Raw genomic sequence first — 20,950 nt, 5'->3', positions numbered from 1 at the left:
CTTACCCCAATCTCCCGTACTGTAACATATATATCCCATAACATGAGGATCTATATTTATCATGGACAGTCATTTTGAGTAAAGACATGAAGGATGTGAGCAAAGCTCTACTCACATTCCCATTAGAATGTATTTAGGTATATATCAGAGTTGTAAACATCCTTCATTTCTTCACATTTGTTTTTCTGTCCAGCACCTGAACCAGTGGGATGTGTGTACTTTTCCCTTTTTCATTGGCCATTCTAACAGTCACATTGAAAGTTACAAAAAAAGTTATCTTCCCCTAACTAAAAGTTGTCTGTTAAAAGCTCAGAAATCTCACAAAGGTCACAAAGGTCACAAAGGCATCTCCATTCTCCAGTGGCTTTGCATTCTTTCCTAAGTAATTTTTCCACAAAGATGCAAGCTGTGTAGTGTGTTGTTGTCTCCGGGCATGAATCGTTTGTGAAAGAAGCGATAAACCCTCGCCAAATGGGTCAAGCTGAATGTATTCCAATGGCAATAGATTCAGAATCAAAGAACTCGGGGAGTGAGTCACTGTGAGTGTGAATTAACGTGAGAGTTTGTAGTTGGAGAAGGTAGATACATTTTCGCTTTTCTGAATCTCTAGTGTGAAACAGTGGCACAAAGAGGGGAAAACCCAGCAGAAGCTTGGCACATATAATTCAGACATCACAACCCTGAATGGGCCAGTCCAGGGCTCAGAGGGGGGTGCCACTCTGCCCCCCATGCCCGCCACCATGTGCCCGCCTAATGCCCACGTAATACCCAGTCTCCCTCAGCTGCACCTGCTCCCCCGGCCGGAGTCTCCTTTTAGAGAGACATGGCCAGCTCTGTACTAGCACACACACTGAGAACCTATTAACACCCCAGTGAGGAGTGTGTGTGTACATGTGTGCGTATACACACTTGCATGCATATGTTTGCTCGCATGTGTGAGTGTGTGACTTTGTGTGTATGCCAGGCAGAGATGGAAAAAGCAGGCATACAACGGCGCCCATATGGCCTGACAGACATGCATGACATCTTTACGACATCTTTACGTTCTGGGTTAGCTGGTGTCATGTTTGACATTTTCAGACCTCAAAAGTGGTCACGTGCCACTATATCTGCTGTTGAGGTCAAGCTAAACCCTTCAATGGATTCTCCCAGGTTAATTCTGAAATCCATCTATATAACACAAGACGTTTCGATAACCTTCACCCTCCCCACTGCCGCACCTCGCAGTCAATTCTCTATCAGATACAGAGGTAGCATACTATAGAATTCTTATCTTCACATTGTCAGCCTGATGGACCAAATGTTCCAATAATCCCCTCCATGTAGTCTAACTCTCACACATGCACACATAATCAAACATAGTTTCTCGTTTTTGAGTATATCATGTACAATTATAATTAATATGCTTTGTTTAACTGATTGAACAAACTTTTTTTGTGTACTTATATTTGTTGTGTGGTTTTCATATACAGTGCATTCGGAAAGTATTCAGACCCCTTGACTCTTTCCACCTTTTATTACACTACAGCCTTATTATAAAATGTATTCTAAAATAGTTTTTTCCCCTCATCAATCTACACACAATACCCCATAACGACAAAGCAAATACTGTTTTTTAGAAATGTTTGCAAATTAATAATAAAACATAAAAAATAAATATCACATTTACATAAGTATTCAGACCCTTTACTGTTTTGAAGCACCATTGGCAGCAATTACAGCCTCACGTTTTCTTGGGTATGATGCTACACCTGTATTTGGCACACCTGTATTCACCCCAGTCTGAGGTTCAGACCACCCTGGAGCAGGTTTTCATCAAGGATCTCTCTGTACTTTGCTAAGTTCACCTTTCCCTCGATCCTGACTAGTCTCCCAGTCCCTGCGATGAGAAACATAAACACAGCATGATGCTGCCACCACAATGCTTCACCGTAGGGATGGTGCCCGGTTTCCTCCAGTCGTGACGCTTGGCATTCAGGCCAAAGAGTTCAATCTTGGTTTCATCAGACCAGAGAATCTTGTTTCTTATGGTCCGAGAGTCCTTTAGGTGCTTTTGGCAAACTCCAAGCGGGCTGTCATGTGCCTTTTACTGAGGAGTGGCTTCCGTCTGGCCACTCTACCATAAAGACCTGATTGGTGGAGTGCTGCAGAGATTGTTGTCCTTCTGGAAGGTTCTCCCATCTCCACAGAGGAACTCTGGAGCTCTGTCCGAGTGACCATCGGGTTCTCGGTCACCTCCTTGACCAAGGCCCTTCTCCCCCGATTGCTCAGTTTGGCCGGGTGGCCAACTCTGGGAAGAATCTTGGTGGTTGCAAACTTCTTCCATTTAAGAATGAGGTACCCTTCCTCAGATCTGTGCCTCAACACAATCCTGTCTCGGAGCTCTACAGACAATTCCTTCGACCTCATGGATTGGTTTTTGCTCTGACATGCACTGTCAACTGTGGGACCTTTATATAGACAGATGTGTGCCTTTTCAAATCATGTCCAATCAAATGAATTTACCACAGGTGGACTACAATCAAGTTGTAGAAACATCTCAAGGATGTTCAATGGAAACAGGATGCACCTGAGCTCAATTTCGAGTCTCATCGCAAAGGATCTGAATACTTACAGTATGTAAATAAGGTACTTCTGTTTTTTGTTTTTAATACATTTGCAAACATTTCTAAAAACCTGTTTTGGTTTTGGTTACACTCCATCTGCAGCACTCCACCAACCTCACCTGCACACCGTTTTTACCAGTTTTTTTCCTCTGTACTGTTTTGTCCGATTAGAAGTCAGGTGTATAGCTGCTTGACCTACACCATGTCCCCATGTATCTACAGTCTGACATCAGCTGTGTTGTCCCATACAGGATGTCAGTACTATAACTGTACCAAACTGTACTGTGTTAACAATGCACAGCCACCGCGTCATGCTGTGCCATTCCATTCCATGCCATGATTCATACCTCCGCATCAGCGTAGGCAGCCTGGCAAAATGCAGCCTCGAGCTGTGTGTGTGTAGGGGGTTTGTGTGAGGATGTAGAGGCGGTTGTCACCCATTAGATTGATAGAGGGAGCAGGGGGTGGACAATGAGCTCTCTCTCTTTCTCTCTCTCTCTCGCCTCTTCTCTTTCTGTCTCTCTTTCCTCTCTCTTCTTCCCCCCCTCTCTCTCATTATCTTTCTCTCCCTATCCTCCTCTTTCTCCCGAACCTGTGGGAGCCTGGCTCTGCATCGCCTTTCCTCCCCTCGTTTCCTCCCTCCATCTCAGTCATCCCCCCTGTCGTACTGAGCGGGGACCCGCAGCTCCAGCAGAAAAGTTCATCACACCCCCCCAAGGAGGGGGAATTACTCTCAGCACCAAGTTTCAATGACAACTTTCCCACAAAATACATTCATCTCCTCATTATTAGCACTGCAGTCCCTCCTTCTCAAGGCTAGCTCAAAGTCTGCAGCAGTCTCCAAGTGAAAAGAGAAAACAATGAGATTTTGGTCTGTTTTTTTAATGTCTTTCTTCATCCAATCACCACCACTTGGGCAAACACACAAACATGCAGGTGCATACACACACGCACACACGAGTGTACCCCCCCCCCCCCCCCCCCCCCCCCACCACACACACACAGTAGTGAGTCAGAGGCTTTACCCAGGAAGGATCACAGTGAAACACTCCCTCCCCATAATTTCCGCTGCTCAGCCGTTACGGAGCAACATCAAGGCCACCGAGCACAGCCCACATGCACAGAAGGCATAAATACTGGAGTGAACAATTGCTACTTGGAAAAGATCAGTGACGTGAAGTCAGGGAAGGCAGTGGTTACCCTGTGATAATCTAATAAAGGAAAGCTGTAAATACACCCGCGTTGCTAAGAGCAGCTACTAGCTAGCTAGTGTAGCTAGCTTGTTAGCTAGCTGACTGCGCCATTCATTGGTTTGTCGCCTAGCTATTTAGTTGTAACGAGCTATAACTATATGTATCCTTGAAGTTGTGTTACATTTCTGATGTCTGTGATCTGAAAGCCACACATCTGATTAGCTATCCAGCTAGGTAACTAGCTACTTCACTTTACACTAGTGGCACAGAATAGCCATGATCATTGGAAGAATTGTAAATCCATTGTGAAAGGCTATGGATTTTGTGTTGCAAATTCTCCCGATTAAATGTGTCCATATATTGGTCTTTTAGTGCCTTTCAGTTGTAACTGTGGATGCTGCATCGGTCTCTGGGGGACCTGAGTTGATCAGTGTGACATTTTGGTTGGATGAAATTTAAATATGATGCCATCGTAGGCGATCGCTTGTGTATCTTGGCTACGTTGGTATTTACATTTGGTTAAAATTGTTTGTACATTTTGGTTAATAGCCTATGTCACTCTGGTTGTTGGAGCTATCTGTTGTATGGTGAACTTGGAATTCATCAAGGTTTATTTTTGAGTAAATTTGGCTTTGATAATAGCCAGTGCTTACCCTGCCACCGACCTCACCACACGTCACTGAAAAAGATAAGATGGAAGGATGAGATAGAGAGGACCAGAATCACACAGAGAAGAAGAGTGTGTGATGTAGAAGTGAAGTAGTGCTGTGCAGTCTTCAGGGTCGCTACGTAGACACACACACACACACACACACACACACACACACACACATACACACACACAGGACCTCCACATCCGGCTTCTTCACTTGCAGGATTGTCTGGAATAAAGCCCTTATGTGGGGAAAAACTCATTTTGATTGGCTGGGCCTTGCTCCCCAGTGGGTGGGCCAGTCTCGCAAGTTGGTGGGCCTATGCCCTCCCAGTCCCACTGATGGCTGCGCCCCTGCCCAGTCATGTGAAATCCATTGCAAACTCCTCGAGGGATATTGCTGCCGAGCGATGATAAATAAGACCGTGTTGATTAGTCAATCAATAACGATATGTGTGATTTAATTGACTTTCAGTGCTATGGCATTCACTGCTATGACATTCATAGCTATGACATTCAGATTAATGAATACAGCACATGTCTTACTCTCCTCTCAGCCTGGACCAGCAGCTGAGAAAAAGATGAGTGTGAAAGCAGTGGGTTGGATCAGGAGGAATATTTGATGAACGTAAGCAATATTGCCCTCTCTCACTCTCTCTGTGTGTGTGTGTGTGTGTGTGTGTGTGTGTGTGTGTGTGTGTGTGTGTGTGTGTGTGTGTGTGTGTGTGTGTGTGTGTGTGTGTGTGTGTGTGTGTGTGTGTGTGTGTGTGTGTGTGTGTGTGTGTGTAGTGCAGTGTGTCTATGTCAGCGTCTGTGTAGGTTTGATAGAGAAACACAGCTGCGTTTACACAGCTTACGCAGCCCGATTCAGATTTTTTGCCATTTTATTGATCTTTTGCCCAATTAGGTCTGATCTTTTGCCAATAAATTGGGCAAAAGATCAGAATTGGGCTGCCTATGTAAACACAGCCAAGTTGTGTGTGTCTCAGAGTGTGTGCACACGTGTTCCTCTCTCTCAAGGCATTAGTCCATTACTCTAATGAAAAGCCTGGGGTGTCCTTGGCAGAGGACAGAGGCCCCCCTTCTTCTCACCCCACCACCATCCCTGTGACGCTCTGCTCATCTCCTCACAGACTGGGGGAAGGGGGAGGAGAGTGGGTGAAGAGATGATGGAAACACAGCAAAACTAGAGAAAGGGCTGTAAGAAGGTGACTGGGAAAAGAGGAGTACTGTCTCTCCATTCTAGTTGGAGTAAAAAGAATGGCGCTCAGGGAGAGAGTTAAGCTGAATGTCACTTGTACACAGCGGAGGGTTGGCGCTATGAAGACGTGCACGCGCGCGCACACACACGAGCACAGAGACGCACACAGTGGTGATGCGCGGGTCAGCTGTTTGTTCATCCGCAACCGCCTGACTATATGTGATGAAGTGAAAATCTGAGGCCCGTACCTGACCCTAACCCACAAATGCGCTGTAGGCTATTTGTTAGTCAACTTGCCTATAATTAGATACATGCAGCTTACCTTCTGTCATTACTTGTTGCCCTAGAATACTAAATAAACCCTTGCTTACCAGAAAATATGTCATTCATCATTATGAATGCTTTAATCTAGTTGACATTGGTAAAGTTCTTGCTTTCATCTCTGCTTCTCTCGCGTGGCTGTTAAGATGTTAAGATGTTAAGGGACCGGGGAGAAAATGCAATAATTAATCAAAAACAGGAAATATTTTCAGTGCAAAATTTCCAAATTACATCAGTTTGTCCCGTTTTAAGGGAATTGAAAGCTATGAAAATGACCCAATATGTTTCAGATAAGATTTCAGTTTGGCTTGGATGCATGTTTTATGTGGTTGAAATACTATTAGCTTTAATGGTGCTGATAAAGATAGCACCTTTGCAGACGGTCCCTACCCATGCATTCATTCTCTCAAGTTGCTGAAATAAATAAATCATATATCTCCACTCCTGTTCTAGAGTCAAAATGTACATTTAGTGTATCATTTTACTTCACAAACTGCTTAATTCTGCATGAGTTAATATTATATAAGGGTATGTGAGAAGTTAGACCAACAGTCAGTGCCCAGATTTCAGTTACTATTCCATTTTACCCATTTGACCAGTACAGTTCCCTTTACCTGCCATATTTGAAGTTTGTTGAATTTGTATAGTACCTCACAATCATCAAAAACATATTTCCAAACATGAGGCTACTGTTCTGAAGCCCTCCCTTTTTATTTTCAACTCTCCATTTTGCAGCTTTTCTCTTATTGAATTAACCTCAGTGGATCAACGTGAACTTTTTCTTCCCAAGATCCTAAATGCATTCGGCAATTGGAGTGTATTTGGCCTGCGTACAGTTAAGCCCTAAAGCTTAGGCTTACGCACTAACGTCAGATAAAAAAATATGAAAGAAAAACCTCAATGTTTCCTATAGATCTAAATAACACAAGATGTATACAGTGATCCCTCGCCACTTCGCGGTTCACTTATCGCGGATTCGCTATTTCGCGGATTTTCATAATGCATTTTTTTTTTTTTTTTGGTGCATTGTGCTCTGCATTCTGATTCGCTAAAAACTCACTCCCGCTTCTTGTATCAAAACATGCTACGAATTGTGCTATCATTTTGTCGTCTCGTGCAGTTATGTGTACGTACATAAAACAGCTTGGCAAATTTACATTAAGTTGGCCAAATTATCTTGTAATTTCGAACATCTCCTAAACCCATAATGTCGACGAAACGGCCTACACGTGAGTCACTGTATTTGTATACATGTAATAGTTGCTAATTGTAAAAAAAAAAAAAGTTTTCTATTTCGCGGATTTCACTTATCGCGGGTCATTTTCGGAACGTAACCCCCGCGATAAACGAGGGATTACTGTACATGCATTATTTTATCTTTGTTCAATCTGCCACGCATCCACCCGCCCTTCATCCAAACAATATTTTATGAACCTAAACCCGCCCACCCCACGGATATAACCGCGGGTTATGAGTCAACCCGCCCATCACTAACACACAGTCACACACACACACACACACACAGAAGTCCTCAGCAGACAGTGAGTGGAAGGCACGTACTAACAGACGTCACTTGTCTCTGCTAACGACAGAGATGTGCAGCTGCCACCTGAGAGAGAGAGACTGGGATGGAAGGACCTAACGGATCACAGAACACGCAACACTCAGAGAGGGAAAAGAAACTGAAGAACTGGAGGGACAGAAAAACACATAACAGAAAAGGTCAGAGGTAAGAAAGAGGTCGAATGATAGAGAGACAGACACACAGAAAAAGGAGAAAGAGAGCGAGAGCGAGAGAGAGAGAGAGAGAGAGAGAGAGAGAGAGAGAGAGAGAGAGAGAGAGAGAGAGAGAGAGAGAGAGAGAGAGAGATAGCAGGGGAGATGAATGGATGCAGGCTAAACAAATAGGCGGCACCTTCTATTTAGAGTGACAGAACGGTGAGCTGTGCATGACAGCCAATTATTACCCACAGACTCGGAAACAAACACAGGCTTGTTAAGGAGCAATGATTGCACATGTTCCAGTTCAGTACTCTCCACACACTTTGTACAGGCCTATATACCCCTCGCTTCAAATAGCACACTTGTTGTTAATTGAAGTTCATTACTCACCAAATCAAATCAAGCTTTATTTATACTGAACTAAAAGCAACATGCAGCACTTTTCAACTTTTCAAAGATTTTGTGAGTTACAGTTCCCATAAGAAAATCAGTCAATTGAAATGAATTCACTAGGCCCTAATCTATTAGGGCCACCAGGAGGGGGTGATTGTCTCTACCCCCTCCAGGTGTCGCTTATTTTCCCCACTGTATTTATCCCTGTGTTTCCTGTCTCTCTGTGCCACTTCGTCTTGTATGTTTTGTCAAGTCAACCAGTGTGTTTTTCCCGTACTCCTTTTCTTTCTCTTTTTATAGTCCTCCCGGTTCTGACCCCTGCCTGACCCCTGCCTGACTCTGGACTACTTTCCTGCCTGCCTGATCATCCTGCCTGCTCTGACCTTGATTCTGCCTGCCCTTCAGTACCTATTGGACTCTGATCTGGTTTTGACCTTTTTGCCTGTCCACGACCATTCTCTTGCCTACCCCTTTGGATTAATAAACATTGTAAGACTCCAACCATCTGCCTCGTGTCTGCATCTGGGTCTCGCTTTTTGTGCGAATGGAACATTTCTGGGATCTTTTATTTCAGCTCATGAAACATGGGACCAACACTTTACATGTTGCGTTTATATTTTTGTTCAGTATATACAGCACATTTCAGACATGAATGCAACAAAGCACTTCACAGTAAAAAACTAACAAAGTCAAATAACTAAAAGACTTACTACACAACAAACATAAGAGGATAAAAATGTTTTAAATAATAATAATTCAAAGTAAAAAGCACCCTAAGGGAAAGCCTCTCCATGCCACTTAGTCCTAGGCTTTGGGATAGTTAAAAGGCCAGTTCCAGAGGACGTACTGGATACATAACTTAAAAGCATGTCTGATATGTGTTGGGGTGCATAATCGTGGATTGATTTGAAAATCAATAGAAGAATCTTCAAATAAATTCTAAAACTCACAGGGAGTCTTGGTCAGTATCCAATAAGGCCATTCTACTGCCACTGTTTGTCTATGGAGATTGCATGGCTGTGTGCTCAATTTTATACACCTGTCAGCAACGGGTGTGGCTGAAATAGCCAAATCCACAAATTTGAAGGGGTGTCCACATACTTTTGTATTTATAGTAGAGGTTGACCGATTATGATTTTCCAACGCCGATACCGATTATTGGGGGACCAAAAAAAAGCCGATACCAATTAATCGGTCAATTTTTTATTTTTATTTGTAATAATGACAATTACAACAATACTGAATTAACACTTTTCTTTTACCTTAATATAATACATCAATAAAATAAATTTAGCCTCAAATAAATAATGAAACATGTTCAATTTGGTTTAAATAATGCAAAAACAAAGTGTTGGAGAAGAAAGTAAAAGTGCAATATGTGCCATGTAAAAAAGCTAACGTTTAAGTTCCTTGCTCAGAACATGAGAACATATGACAGCTGGTGGTTCCTTTTTACATGAGTCTTCAATATTCCCAGGTAAGAAGTTTTAGGTTGTAGTTATTATAGGAATTATAGGACTATTTCTCTCTATTTGTCACGCCCTGGCCATAGAGAGGCTTTTATTCTCTATTTTGGTTAGGCCAGGGTGTGACTAGGGTGGGCATTCTAGTTTCTTTATTTCTATGTTTTCTGTTTCTATGTTTTGGCCGGGTATGGTTTTCAATCAGGGACAGCTGTCTATCGTTGTCTCTGATTGGGAATCATACTTAGGCAGCCTGTTTTTCCACCTTTGTTAGTGGCCTGTATAGCCCTAGTAAGCTTCACGTTCGTTTTTGTTGTTTCTTGTTTTGTTGGCGACATTTAAAATAAAGCAAAATGTACGCTGACCACGCTGCACCTTGGTCCGGTCATTTCCACGAAATCAGCGATCGTGACACTATTATACCATTTGTATTTCATATACCTTTGACTATTGGATGTTCTTATAGGCACTTTAGTATTGCCAGTGTAACAGTATAGCTTTCGTCCCTCTCCTCGCCCCTACCTAGGCTCGAACCAGGACGTCACCGATTGAAACGCTATTAGCACGCACCCCGCTAACTAGCTAGCCATTTCACATCGGTTACACCAGCCTAATCTCGGGAGTTGATAGGCTTGAAGTCATAAACAGCTCAATGCTTGAAGCATTGCGAAGAGCTGCTGGCAAACGCACGAAAGTGCTGTTTGAATGAATGCTTACGAGCCTGCTGCTACCTACCATCGCTCAGTCAGACTGCTCTATCAAATATCAAATCGTAGACTTAATTCTAACATAACACACAGAAATATGAGCCTTTGGTCATTGATATGGTCGAATCCGGAAACTATCATTTCGAAAAACAAAACGTTTATTCTTTCAGTGAAATACGGAACCGTTCCGTATTTTATCTAACTGGTGGCATCCCTAAGTCTAAATATTGCTGTTACATTGTACAACCTTCAATGTTATGTCATAATTATGTACAATTCTGGCAAATTAATTACGGCCTTTGTTAGGAATAAATTGACTTCACACAGTTCGCAACGAGCCAGGCGGCTCAAACTGCTGCATATACCCTGACTGCTTGCACGGAACGCAAGAGAAGTGACACAATTTCCCTAATTATAAGAAATTCATGTTAGCAGGCAATATGAACTAAATATGCAGGCTTAAAAATATATACTTGAAGGGCCTCCCGGGTGGCGCAGTGGTCTAGGGCACTGCATCGCAGCGCTAGCTGCGCCACCAGAGACTCTGGGTTCGCGCCCAGGCTCTGTCGCAGCCGGCCGCGACTGGGAGGTCCGTGGGGCGACGCACAATTGGCCTAGCGTCGTGAGGGTTTGGCCGGTAGGGATATCCTTGTCTCATCGCGCACCAGCGACTCCTGTGGCGGGCCGGGCGCAGTGCGCGCTAACCAAGGGAGCCAGGTGCACGGTGTTTCCTCCGACACATTGGTGCGGCTGGCTTCCGGGTTGGAGGCGCGCTGTGTTAAGCAGTGCGGCTTGGTTGTGTTTTGGAGGACGCATGGCTTTTGACCTTTGTCTCTCCCGAGCCCGTACGGGAGTTGTAGCGATGAGACAAGATAGTAATTACTAGCAAAAAAAAAAAATATATATATATACTTGTGTATTGATTTTAAAGAAAGGCATTGATGTTGATGGTTAGGTTTGGTGCAACGACAGTGCTAAATCATCACCCGTTTGGCGAAGTAGGCTGTGATTCGATAAGAAATTAACAGGCACCGCATCGATTATATGCAACGCAGGACACGCTAGATAAACTAGTATTATCATCAACCATGTGTAGTTAACTAGTGATTATGTTAAGATTGATTGTTTTTTATAAGATAAGTTTAATGCTAGCTAGCAACTTACCTTGGCTTCTTGCTGCCCTCGCATAACAGGTAGTCAGCCTGCCATGCAGGCTCCTCGTGGAGTGCAATGTAAGGCAGGTGGTTAGAGCGTTGGACTAGTAACCGGAAGGTTGCAAAAGGTAAAAATCTGTCGTTCTGCCCCTGAACATTCCTAGGCCGTCATTGAAAATAAGAATGTGTTCTTAACTGACTTGCCTAGTTAAATAAAGGTGTAAAAAAAAAATCGGTGTCCAAGAATACGGATTTCCGATTGTTATGAAAACTTGAAATCGGCTCTAATTAATCGGCCATTCCGATTAATCGGTCGACCTCTAATTTATAGTGTAAGTTATATTCTTCAAGAACCATAGCTATATCATTAACTTAAAAGTCCAAAAATGTAAGTAACAATCGCAGATTGTCCCTTTAATAGTGAAAGTATAAAGTAGGTCCTGAACAAGTAATTTAGGGGTAACTGAAACCTAATAATCACACGTGAACACAGTCACATAGATTCAAGACCATGGGCAGTGACCATACTGCACTGCAGGAAAGAACCCTTCCAAACCAATCCAGATATATTTTTTTTTCACTTACTCTCAACCAATGTCAGCAAAACAACAAAACTGTCCGTGTCAGTTGTTAGGAGCATCAAACACTGACTCAGCTAGGAGGCACAAAGAGAGAGAGGCCCAGTTTAGACTCCCCTCCGCTCGACAAAAGACTGCAACAAATGGAGTTCAAAGACAAGTCTCAGCTTCCTCTCAATCTCTGTTCTCTCCAGATACCAACAATGCATCTTAGCAGCTAGCACATCACTGTTTCCTCAGCTGGCCTTTTTTGGAAGATATTTATAGGAAATCTATTGGCCGCGTGAGCTCTGTTACGGCCACAAACAATTTTCTCACAGATGAAATACTTTCCGGTGCCTCTGAGTCAATTGACTTTCTCGTGGTTTATTTCATGTGCAGGGCTGTGATGCTTCGGTTGCAGCAGTATTAGGACTGTTAACAATAGCTGTCATGGCGCTGCTAACGTTGAAGACGTCGGTAGAAGGAAAGAGGGTTTTCCAGCCAAACGAAGCAGTCGGGGCATTCTCAGAGCATTAGTGATTATTTTTAGTGCCACCTGGGGGAATTAAGGCAGTCCAGCGCAGCACCAAGTGACAGGCAAGTGGGTAACCTGGTTTTCCGAGATACAAAAAGAACCCTGTAAATCCCCAGGGTGAATAAGGGCCTAAAGCAAACTCTCTCACACAACACACACTCTCTCTCACTCTGTCTCTTTTTCTCTCCCACACACTCTTTCCTTCTCTCTCTCGCTCTCATACAGCACATACACACACACACACACACACACACACACACACAGCCTGCTCTCTATCAAATCCCCCCTACCTCTATTACACACACTCCTCTGCTCTCTCTCTCTCCCCCTTGCTCTCTTTTTACAGATTATATTACATTACGCCTCCATGGTCGGGCTTAGTGCCTTGAGTGGGCTCAGAGAGAGAGAGAGAGAGAGAGAGCGAGAGAGAGAGAGAGAGAGCGAGAGAGAGAGGTCCCATTTCAATTCAGTTGCATCACTCTCTCCCAGTCAGTCACCAATTGAACCAGGTGTTCTCTACACTGAAAGAACAGAACAGAGACCATGTACCTTCACAACGCTCACACAACGCCTCAGCAACGTCAAGGCAACAATATGTCACATTGACACAAACCCACACTAACACTGTCTGACTAACTAGTAAGCACCAAGTAGAGTGGAGGGAAGTAGTCTGTGTGCAGAGTTATCGAAACAGCTTGGACAAGCAGTAGAGTTGCTTCTTATTGAGAGGAGCAAACAAATAGGGATGGAAAGGTGAGGCCCCTTCCTTCCAGAATGAATAAGTCATAGCAGAGACTCATCTGAAGCAAACGCTCTGATGGAGGATCTCGGACACAGCTGCCAGTGCCAAGCCCTACCTTTTGTCTGGCTGTCAAAATATTGTCAAGCGGGGTCACCGCCTCTGTCTCCGCACAGACTATGATATGTTATGTAACCGAGACAAGACGAAAGAGAGAGGGAAGGAGGGAGGGAGAGAAAAGAGAGGCGAAAAACAGAAGCCGGGATATAGAGAAAGGGAGAGGAATAAAAGGGGGAGAGGGAACGGGGCATAGAGAGAGAGGGCCAGACTGAAAAGAAAGAGAGAAGGGGAATGGACATAGAAGAGGGAGAGAGAGAGAGAGAGAGAAAGAAAGAGAGAATGGAGGAACATTAGAGAGGCAGGTATGTGTTGCAATATACAGTTTATGGCTCTTGTAACCTGCCAGAGGTCAGAGAACAAAACTGTACTTAAACTTCCTTAATCTGGTCACTGCTTTAAGTTTGACCTCTCATTTGGAAACATTGTAGCACCAAGTCTCGAGGCATAGAAGGTGATAATGATGATCCTAAATGGACAGAATGCTCTTGGGGAAGCAAATTGGCTGGACATGACAGATATTTGTTGTGCTCATATCAAGCGAAGAATTGGGAAAGCTTTGCATTAGATACGGGAGATCTCTGGCTAACGTCTACACTGACTATACCAAACATTAGGAACTCCTTCCCAATATTGAGTTGCACCCCCCTTTTGCCCTCAGAAAAGCCTCAATTTGTTAGGACATGGACTCTACAAGGTGTCGAAAGTGTTCCACAGGGATGCTGGCCCATGTTGACTCCAATGCTTCCCACGGTTGTGTCAAGTTGGCTGGATGTCCTTTGGGTGGTGGACCATTCTCGATACACACGGGAAACTGTTGAGCGCGAAAAGCCCAGCAGCGTTGCACTTCTTGGAACAAACTGGTGTCCCTGGCACCTACTACCATATCCCGTTCAAAAGACACTTACATGTTTCGTCTTGCCCATTCACCCTCTGAATGGCACACATACACAATCCACGTCTCAATTGTCTCAAGGCTTAAAAATCCTTCGTTAAACTGTCTCCTCCCCTCCATCGACAGTGATTGAAGTGGATTTAACAAGCGACCTCAATAAGGGATCATAGCTTTCACCTGGATTCAACTAGTCAGTCCGTGTCATGTGAAGAGCAGGTGTTCCTAATGTTTTGTCCACTCGGTGTATGTGTTGCAGTGAAAAGCACAGTAGCGCAAACTGTATGTGCTAGCTGGTTGCACATTATTGTGCTTTTGGCAAACAACAGTCGGCTCTACGGTGGCTGCTATTGTGCTCATATTAAGTCAAGCACCCGGCAACACTTGTGTGGGCTAGTCATCAAACAAACAGTATTATCCGTCATACTTCAAAAAGCACCATGCATTTCAATTTCCCCTCAGTAGCCACGCCTAAGGATCTATTATGGTTAATTGGATTCTGCTGCTTGTCTGTTTGAATGGATGATTTTGATGTTTGGAATGAATGATTGACAGTCAGTAAGAGAAGCAGAGCTTCCACTGTCTCTGGTAGTTGATAAAGCTCTGGGGAGGAGCTAGCAATGACACTAGCAACGACCCTGGGCTAACATGGTGATTGTTTCCCCAATATTCATCAGACTGAACATGAGAGAGAATGCCCCTCCTTCCCTCACAACTCAACCGAAGTGATGTGCCATTTGATGGTCGAAACCTGTTTGCATCCTACAAATTAACGCTGCACTTTTCTGACTTAGACAATAGCCGGAAAACTCCCCCGACCTGGATTAGATCAAAGGAAGAGACGTTTATGCTGGGTCACCTCGGGTTCAAGTCAGAATCACAAAGGGAGAGACGTTTATGCTGGGTCACCTCGGGTTCAAGTCAGAATCACAAAGGGAGAGAGAAGAAATGGGCCGTAGAAAGTATCCAAGCTACTTAATAGATTTACCAGGTGTGTTGTTATACAGTAGGCTACTTTTGAAGGAAGGAGAAGAGATCAGTGCACAACTTCAGGTTCTCTCTGTCTCTCTGTCTCTCTGTATCTCTGTCTCTCTGTCTCTCTCTGTCTCCGTCTCTCTCCGTCTCTCTCTCTGTCTCTGTCTCTCTCCGTCTCTCTCCGTCTCTCTGTCTCTCTCTCTGTCTTTCTCTCTGTCTCTCTCTCTGTCTCTCTCTCTGTCTCTGTCTCTCTCTCTCTGTCTCTCTCTCCGTCTCTCTCCGTCTCTCTCCGTCTGTCTCTCTGTCTCTGTCTCTCTCTGTCTCTGTCTCTCTCCGTCTCTCTGTCTCTCTGTCTCTCTCTCTGTCTCTCTGTCTCTCTCTCTGTCTCTCTGTCTCTCTGTCTGTCTCTCTCCGTCTCTCTTCGTCTCTCTCCGTCTCTCCGTCTCTCTCCGTCTCTCTGTCTCTCTGTCTCTCTCTCTCTCTTTGTCTCTCTGTCTCTCTGTCTCTCTCTCTCTGTCTCTGTCTCTCTCTCTCTCTGTCTCTCTCCGTCTCTCTCCGTCTCTCTCTCTGTCTCTCTCCGTCTCTCTCCGTCTCTCTGTCTCTCTGTCTCTCTGTCTCTCTCTGTCTCTGTCTCTCTCTCTGTCTCTCTGTCTCTCTGTCTCTCTGTCTCTCTCTCTGTCTCTCTGTCTGTTTCTCTGTCTCTGTCTCTCTCCGTCTCTCTTCGTCTCTCTCCCTCTCTCCGTCTCTCTCCGTCTCTCCTTCAATCACCCCTCGCAACCCTTAAAAGCAGGCCATGAATATTCCATCATGTAGCAGGGTTCCTGCTCTCTCTCCTCCCTCATCATCAGCTAAATGTGTCAGAGTGTGAGTGGCTTACATAAATGTCCAGCAGCATCAATGTCGAATGGGCTAGGCAGAAATGAGTGACACATCGTTGGAAAGACACTGGGTGAGACATGGAATTTGTTTTATATACATGGGCAGGCTATGCCGTGAGTCACGTTAGGGCTGTTTTTTGGTTGGTAGTGAGGGGTACTTCAGTCATGCTTATGAAGTTACTACACATGCATAGCTAAGCAGAGAGCCCAGAGGTGGAACGAATGCAGGTCTCAGGTGTTGACACCATGGACGGAGATGGATGACCTCAATAAGCCAGTGTGCTAGGCTAGGCAGTCTTGCAGGTACTGGCTGTATTAAAGACACATCACTCAGGTATACTCTCTGGTGGTAGGCTTTGCAGAGGTAGATCTCACTGCAGTATGGGTTTAGGTGAGAGGGGCAAGAAGGGCAAGAGGTGACGCCTCTGATTCAACTAATCAAAGTTTTGATTGAAAAGCTGGAACAAAAGAGCCGGCATCTACACCAAGCCTATGTGGGTAAGACTGCCCACTCCTGCTATTGGATGTTCCAATTCTAAAGAAGTCTTGATTGAAAACTAGTTGTTAGATTTGTAGAATGAGGTGTGATACTGCCTGACTGGAACAAAAACCTGCACCCACACCGGCCCTCACAGATTGCCCAAAAAGTTTGAATTCTAAAGGAAAGAGTTGACTCCGATGATAGGGAAGAGAAACTGCAATTGCCAGACCAATTAGATTCCACGCATTACTCCCCCTCGGCGGGATACCTTTCAGAGAGAAACACTCTTCTATTCAGCATTCCAACAGTATGGTGCCAAACTGCTCAATCCCCATTTGTCACCAGTGGAGAGTAAGGAGATGGTGAGTTCCCTAGGCTAAACCCACTTAGTGAAGGTCGGACAGCACAATTCAGCGCCAACAGTCTTAATTAATCGACTGAAGCAAATCGGCTGCTTGATAGGTCGGGCCTCTGATTATGGGTGACCCATAAAACGCCAGACAAGACAGAAACTGGAGAGATTTGTGTCCTATGGGACCTCGGATAGGGCAACATTGGTCTGGACCAGCAAATGGCCTTATCCCTTTCACACATGATGATGTAACTGGTAAATACATGTCCCCACGGTTGTCAGTGGTTTGGAGATAGTGTACATCCTTCTCCCATTGGTTCCCTATGTACTCCTTGTTGGTCTTCTGCTGTGCAGCATGTCTGTGCTTTGTTTTCCTTAAAGGAAGCAGTAAAGCCTCAAAATAGACATACAAACAACCTACTAACAAGTACCTCAGCTCCACAGTTCTGCGCTAATTACAGCGCAAACACAACACTTAACATAAGACGTCAGAAACAAGCCGAGCTGCTCCCACAATCCAATTTAGGGGTGAGAAAAGAAAAACAACATGGTTAGCTGAGAGACACAGCAACAGCCCCGTTAGAGGCTACAGTAGTTACGTGACTGGTGATTAGCAGGTAGGCTAACACACAAAGTGATTCAGGCCCTTAAATAAGCAACTGCACACAGATGGACAGGCCCCAGCGGGCCCAGCAGTACAGTAGTACTGCAAATGGAGCGCAAAGTAATCAAGTCAGGCTTAGGCCCTGGCGTGAACACTGAACAGAGCACAAGCGACAACACAAGGGTCTGCAGGGGGAACAGGTTAGAGTGGTGGTGGTTGTATACATGACGACCAATACACAAGGACCTGGGTTGTCAGAGAACCCAAACCCCAATATAAGCACAACCTACAGTCGAGATGAACTCAACAATCCCTCCTTCTCGCTCTTCTGAAAAGTCCTATTTAAACCCTTACATTTCCGCAAAGCGATGCGGATGAATTTCAGCACCATGGCGCTGTTCACTCTTCATTGCCACAGTAGAGCCACTGCAGCCGGCTGTCCAGTCCACTCCACTGGACAATAATAATTTATCCTCTCAAGGCAACCTCGTATCCCCCTAAAGCGCCTCAGTACTGTGATTGAATTTGTCATCATGCTAGCCATTTTATACAGGCTTCCTCAATGACTAAATTTACATTGCAGTCATTTAGCAGACGCTCTTATCCAGAGCAATTAGGGTTAAGTGCATTGCTCAAGGGCGCATCGGCAGATTTTTCCACCTAGTCGGCTCAGGGATTCGAACAAGTGCCCTTTCGGTTACTGGCCAAACACTCTTAACCAATACGCTACCTGCTTCCCTCGACACCAGAAAGACTCAAACATAATATCCCACAAGTAGACAAATGATACTTCCTCTTTAGGTAAATGGTACAGTATATGCCGGTATTACATGCACAGTTGTGAGTTTAGGCCTATCCAAGATAAATAAAAAATGCATTGCCTTTCACTCACCTCAGAATAAACGTCATTGTCTATCCAATGAAACCTTGTGTCATGTCACATTCCCCTTTAGGTTTCAGTCCAGATGTTGCTACTGTGGTTTTCCATTAGACTGATTCCATCCCAAGATCACACGGTCTATTAGTTGCACGTCATCATGCTATGGTTGTCCTATAGCCAACCAAACATTTCTGACATAACTGGAGAGCAAAAGTCGATCTACACCAAAAGTCAACAGGCAGGCAGGCGTCCCATGCCTAAACTCCTTCCCACATAGTGCAAATATTCCTTGCTTTTCAATAATAACAAAACACTATCTTAATTGATGTATTGGTATATAATTGTAATTCGTCTAGGCTACTAACTCAGTGGTCTAATTAAATAAACGTGCACAATTTTACCTTGAGAAAATTGTTTGATCGTCTATTGAAAATATCGTATGAGCATGCATTCCTCACCTACGTGGCGCTTGAAGTTGGGCGATTTCTGTCGCCAGGATCAGATGACAACTCCATCCATTCGAGGTGGTGCTGATGTTGTCAAAACACGCGCGCGTCTCCTTTAAGATACGGCTAATTTATGTATGTTCACTTGCAACTGACAATGAATCAAGACTTATTGTGCCGTTCTTTTCCGTGGTCATTTGTTGTGCAATCTGTACAACATGGCTGTATACACGGAGCGCGTTGCTTCTTTTACATTCTCAACCTTGTCTGCATCTGTCTCCTTGCACACACATCAAGAGACTGTATGGGAAACTCTACTATCACCATCACCGTACGATATATATAATCTACGGATGATAAATCGTAATAAAAAAGGCGAGACAATACTCACACGTTCCCTTTGATCGATCTATTGATGCCATTGCTCAAGAGGGTTACAGTGCACCTCAAAAAGCGCTTGTTCACGGCGAGTCCCAATGTCCGTTGATAGTGGCCAGTGTTCTCCACCTCTCCTTTCTTCCACAGTAACCGCTGATATGACTGGAGATCACACACTTCTGTGCTCGATTGGTGTGGATTCTTGTCGCGGGAATAGGAACGTCATACGGCTCAAAAACGCAGCAACAGCACATCACACTGTCTCAACGTTTTAATAAGTCGTTTTTGTCTGTCGGTTTGTAAGAAAACGAACAATAAAGACAATCTTAATCTGTCAAAATAATGTATGTTTCAGATTATGCAAAAATGAATTTAAATGTAGACTACTCTTATAACATCAATCATTCTACATAGCAAATTTTAGATAATAATTGTAATACCCACAGTGTTAAATTTAACAGTTTCTTAGTGTGTATATGTGACCCACCAAAATAGTGTTAAATGAACACTTTTCAAAGTGTTGACAAATTTACACCCTAAGAGTATTTCCCACCATGCCTTGCAAATGACTGTTAGAGACACCCACGTATCCCTGTGTTTGTTAGTGACAGAGACATGGTTTTTGCAGTCAATAATTTCCAGTCCTGAAACCTTCACCAACCTTCATTCACTAAGTGAATGTTTTGGAATTAAAAGCAAACCATTTATGACCATGTATTATACATTTCATAAGGCCTTTAGTTATGACCTAGTTTTCCCCCAACATTGTGGTCTCATGGCCAACATCAGATCTGAAAGTAACAATATGCATGCCTGACGGCTCAAAAATAATTATTCCGCTTTGTTCGCTACATACTTCAGTCTGAGACTGCCATCATTGAAGTCGTTCGTGGTGATGTCAAAATGAGGGGTGTTGTACAAAACAAAGTCATCAGCGATTGGTTCATTTCTAACCATCAAAGCCAATGACGCATTTTCCAAACGGTGCTTTACCCAGTTGTGTTCTGGCTCTGGCCCAACACATCGGTTTTTGGGACCAATCAGAACAATTAGAATGTTTTTGCGTTCTAGAAATCGTTGGGGAGTTACTCAGATCCAGACTCATTGCAGAGAACAAACTAACATCCGTGGGCGTGACATAGCATTTGCCCAGAGCTAAGAGTTTGGGTAGCCAGGTAAACAATATGCTGGCTTGTGAAGGGATTTGTAATTCCTATAGGAGTCCAGCTACAGGGAGAATATTCAACAGTTGGAACATTTTAACACCTGTAACCTGCATTCAGAATTAATGCTATAGAAAACAACTTGCTAGTAAAAGACTACCTAAACCATATAAATATAAACAACCATCTCAGTAACGGCTGCAATAAATCCAACAGATTGGATAAGTTTTGAAAAATTTAAATTATGACCTCCCGGGTGGCATAGTGGTCTAAGGCACTGTGCCACCAAAAACTCTGGGTTCGAGCCCAGGCTCTGTCGCGACCGGGAGGCACATGGGGCGGCGCACAATTGGCCTAGCGTCGTCCGGGTTAGGGAGGGTTTGGCTGGCAGGGATATCCTTGTCTCATCGTGCACTAGTTACTCCTGTGGCGGGCCAGGCATAGTGCATGCTGACCAGGTTGCTCGGTGTATGGTGTTTCCTCCGACACATTGGTGCGCCTGGCTTCCGGGTTGGATGCGCGCTGTGTTAAGAAGCAG

General features: G+C 44.3%; 1 protein-coding gene across 2 annotated transcripts in view; it reads right to left on the bottom strand.

The window, feature by feature from the left end:
- LOC139570242 (TANK-binding kinase 1-binding protein 1-like) overlaps positions 1-19,556 on the bottom strand; it is a 67,290-nt gene extending 47,734 nt beyond the window's left edge. Inside the window, exon 1 of one of the 2 annotated variants that reach the window (XM_071391950.1) lies at positions 19,263-19,556. The gene's annotated coding sequence lies outside the window, so the exon portion shown is untranslated. The remainder of the gene's footprint in view (positions 1-19,262) is intronic. The other variant, XM_071391951.1, reaches the window with a different exon arrangement.
- Positions 19,557-20,950: the final 1,394 nt, after the last annotated feature.

This window comes from Salvelinus alpinus, chromosome 3 (genome assembly GCF_045679555.1).
Source record: "Salvelinus alpinus chromosome 3, SLU_Salpinus.1, whole genome shotgun sequence".
NCBI classification, from domain to species: domain Eukaryota; kingdom Metazoa; phylum Chordata; class Actinopteri; order Salmoniformes; family Salmonidae; genus Salvelinus; species Salvelinus alpinus.
The sequence above is the reverse complement of the archived record's forward strand: the minus strand, read 5'-3'. Positions and strand labels throughout refer to the sequence as shown.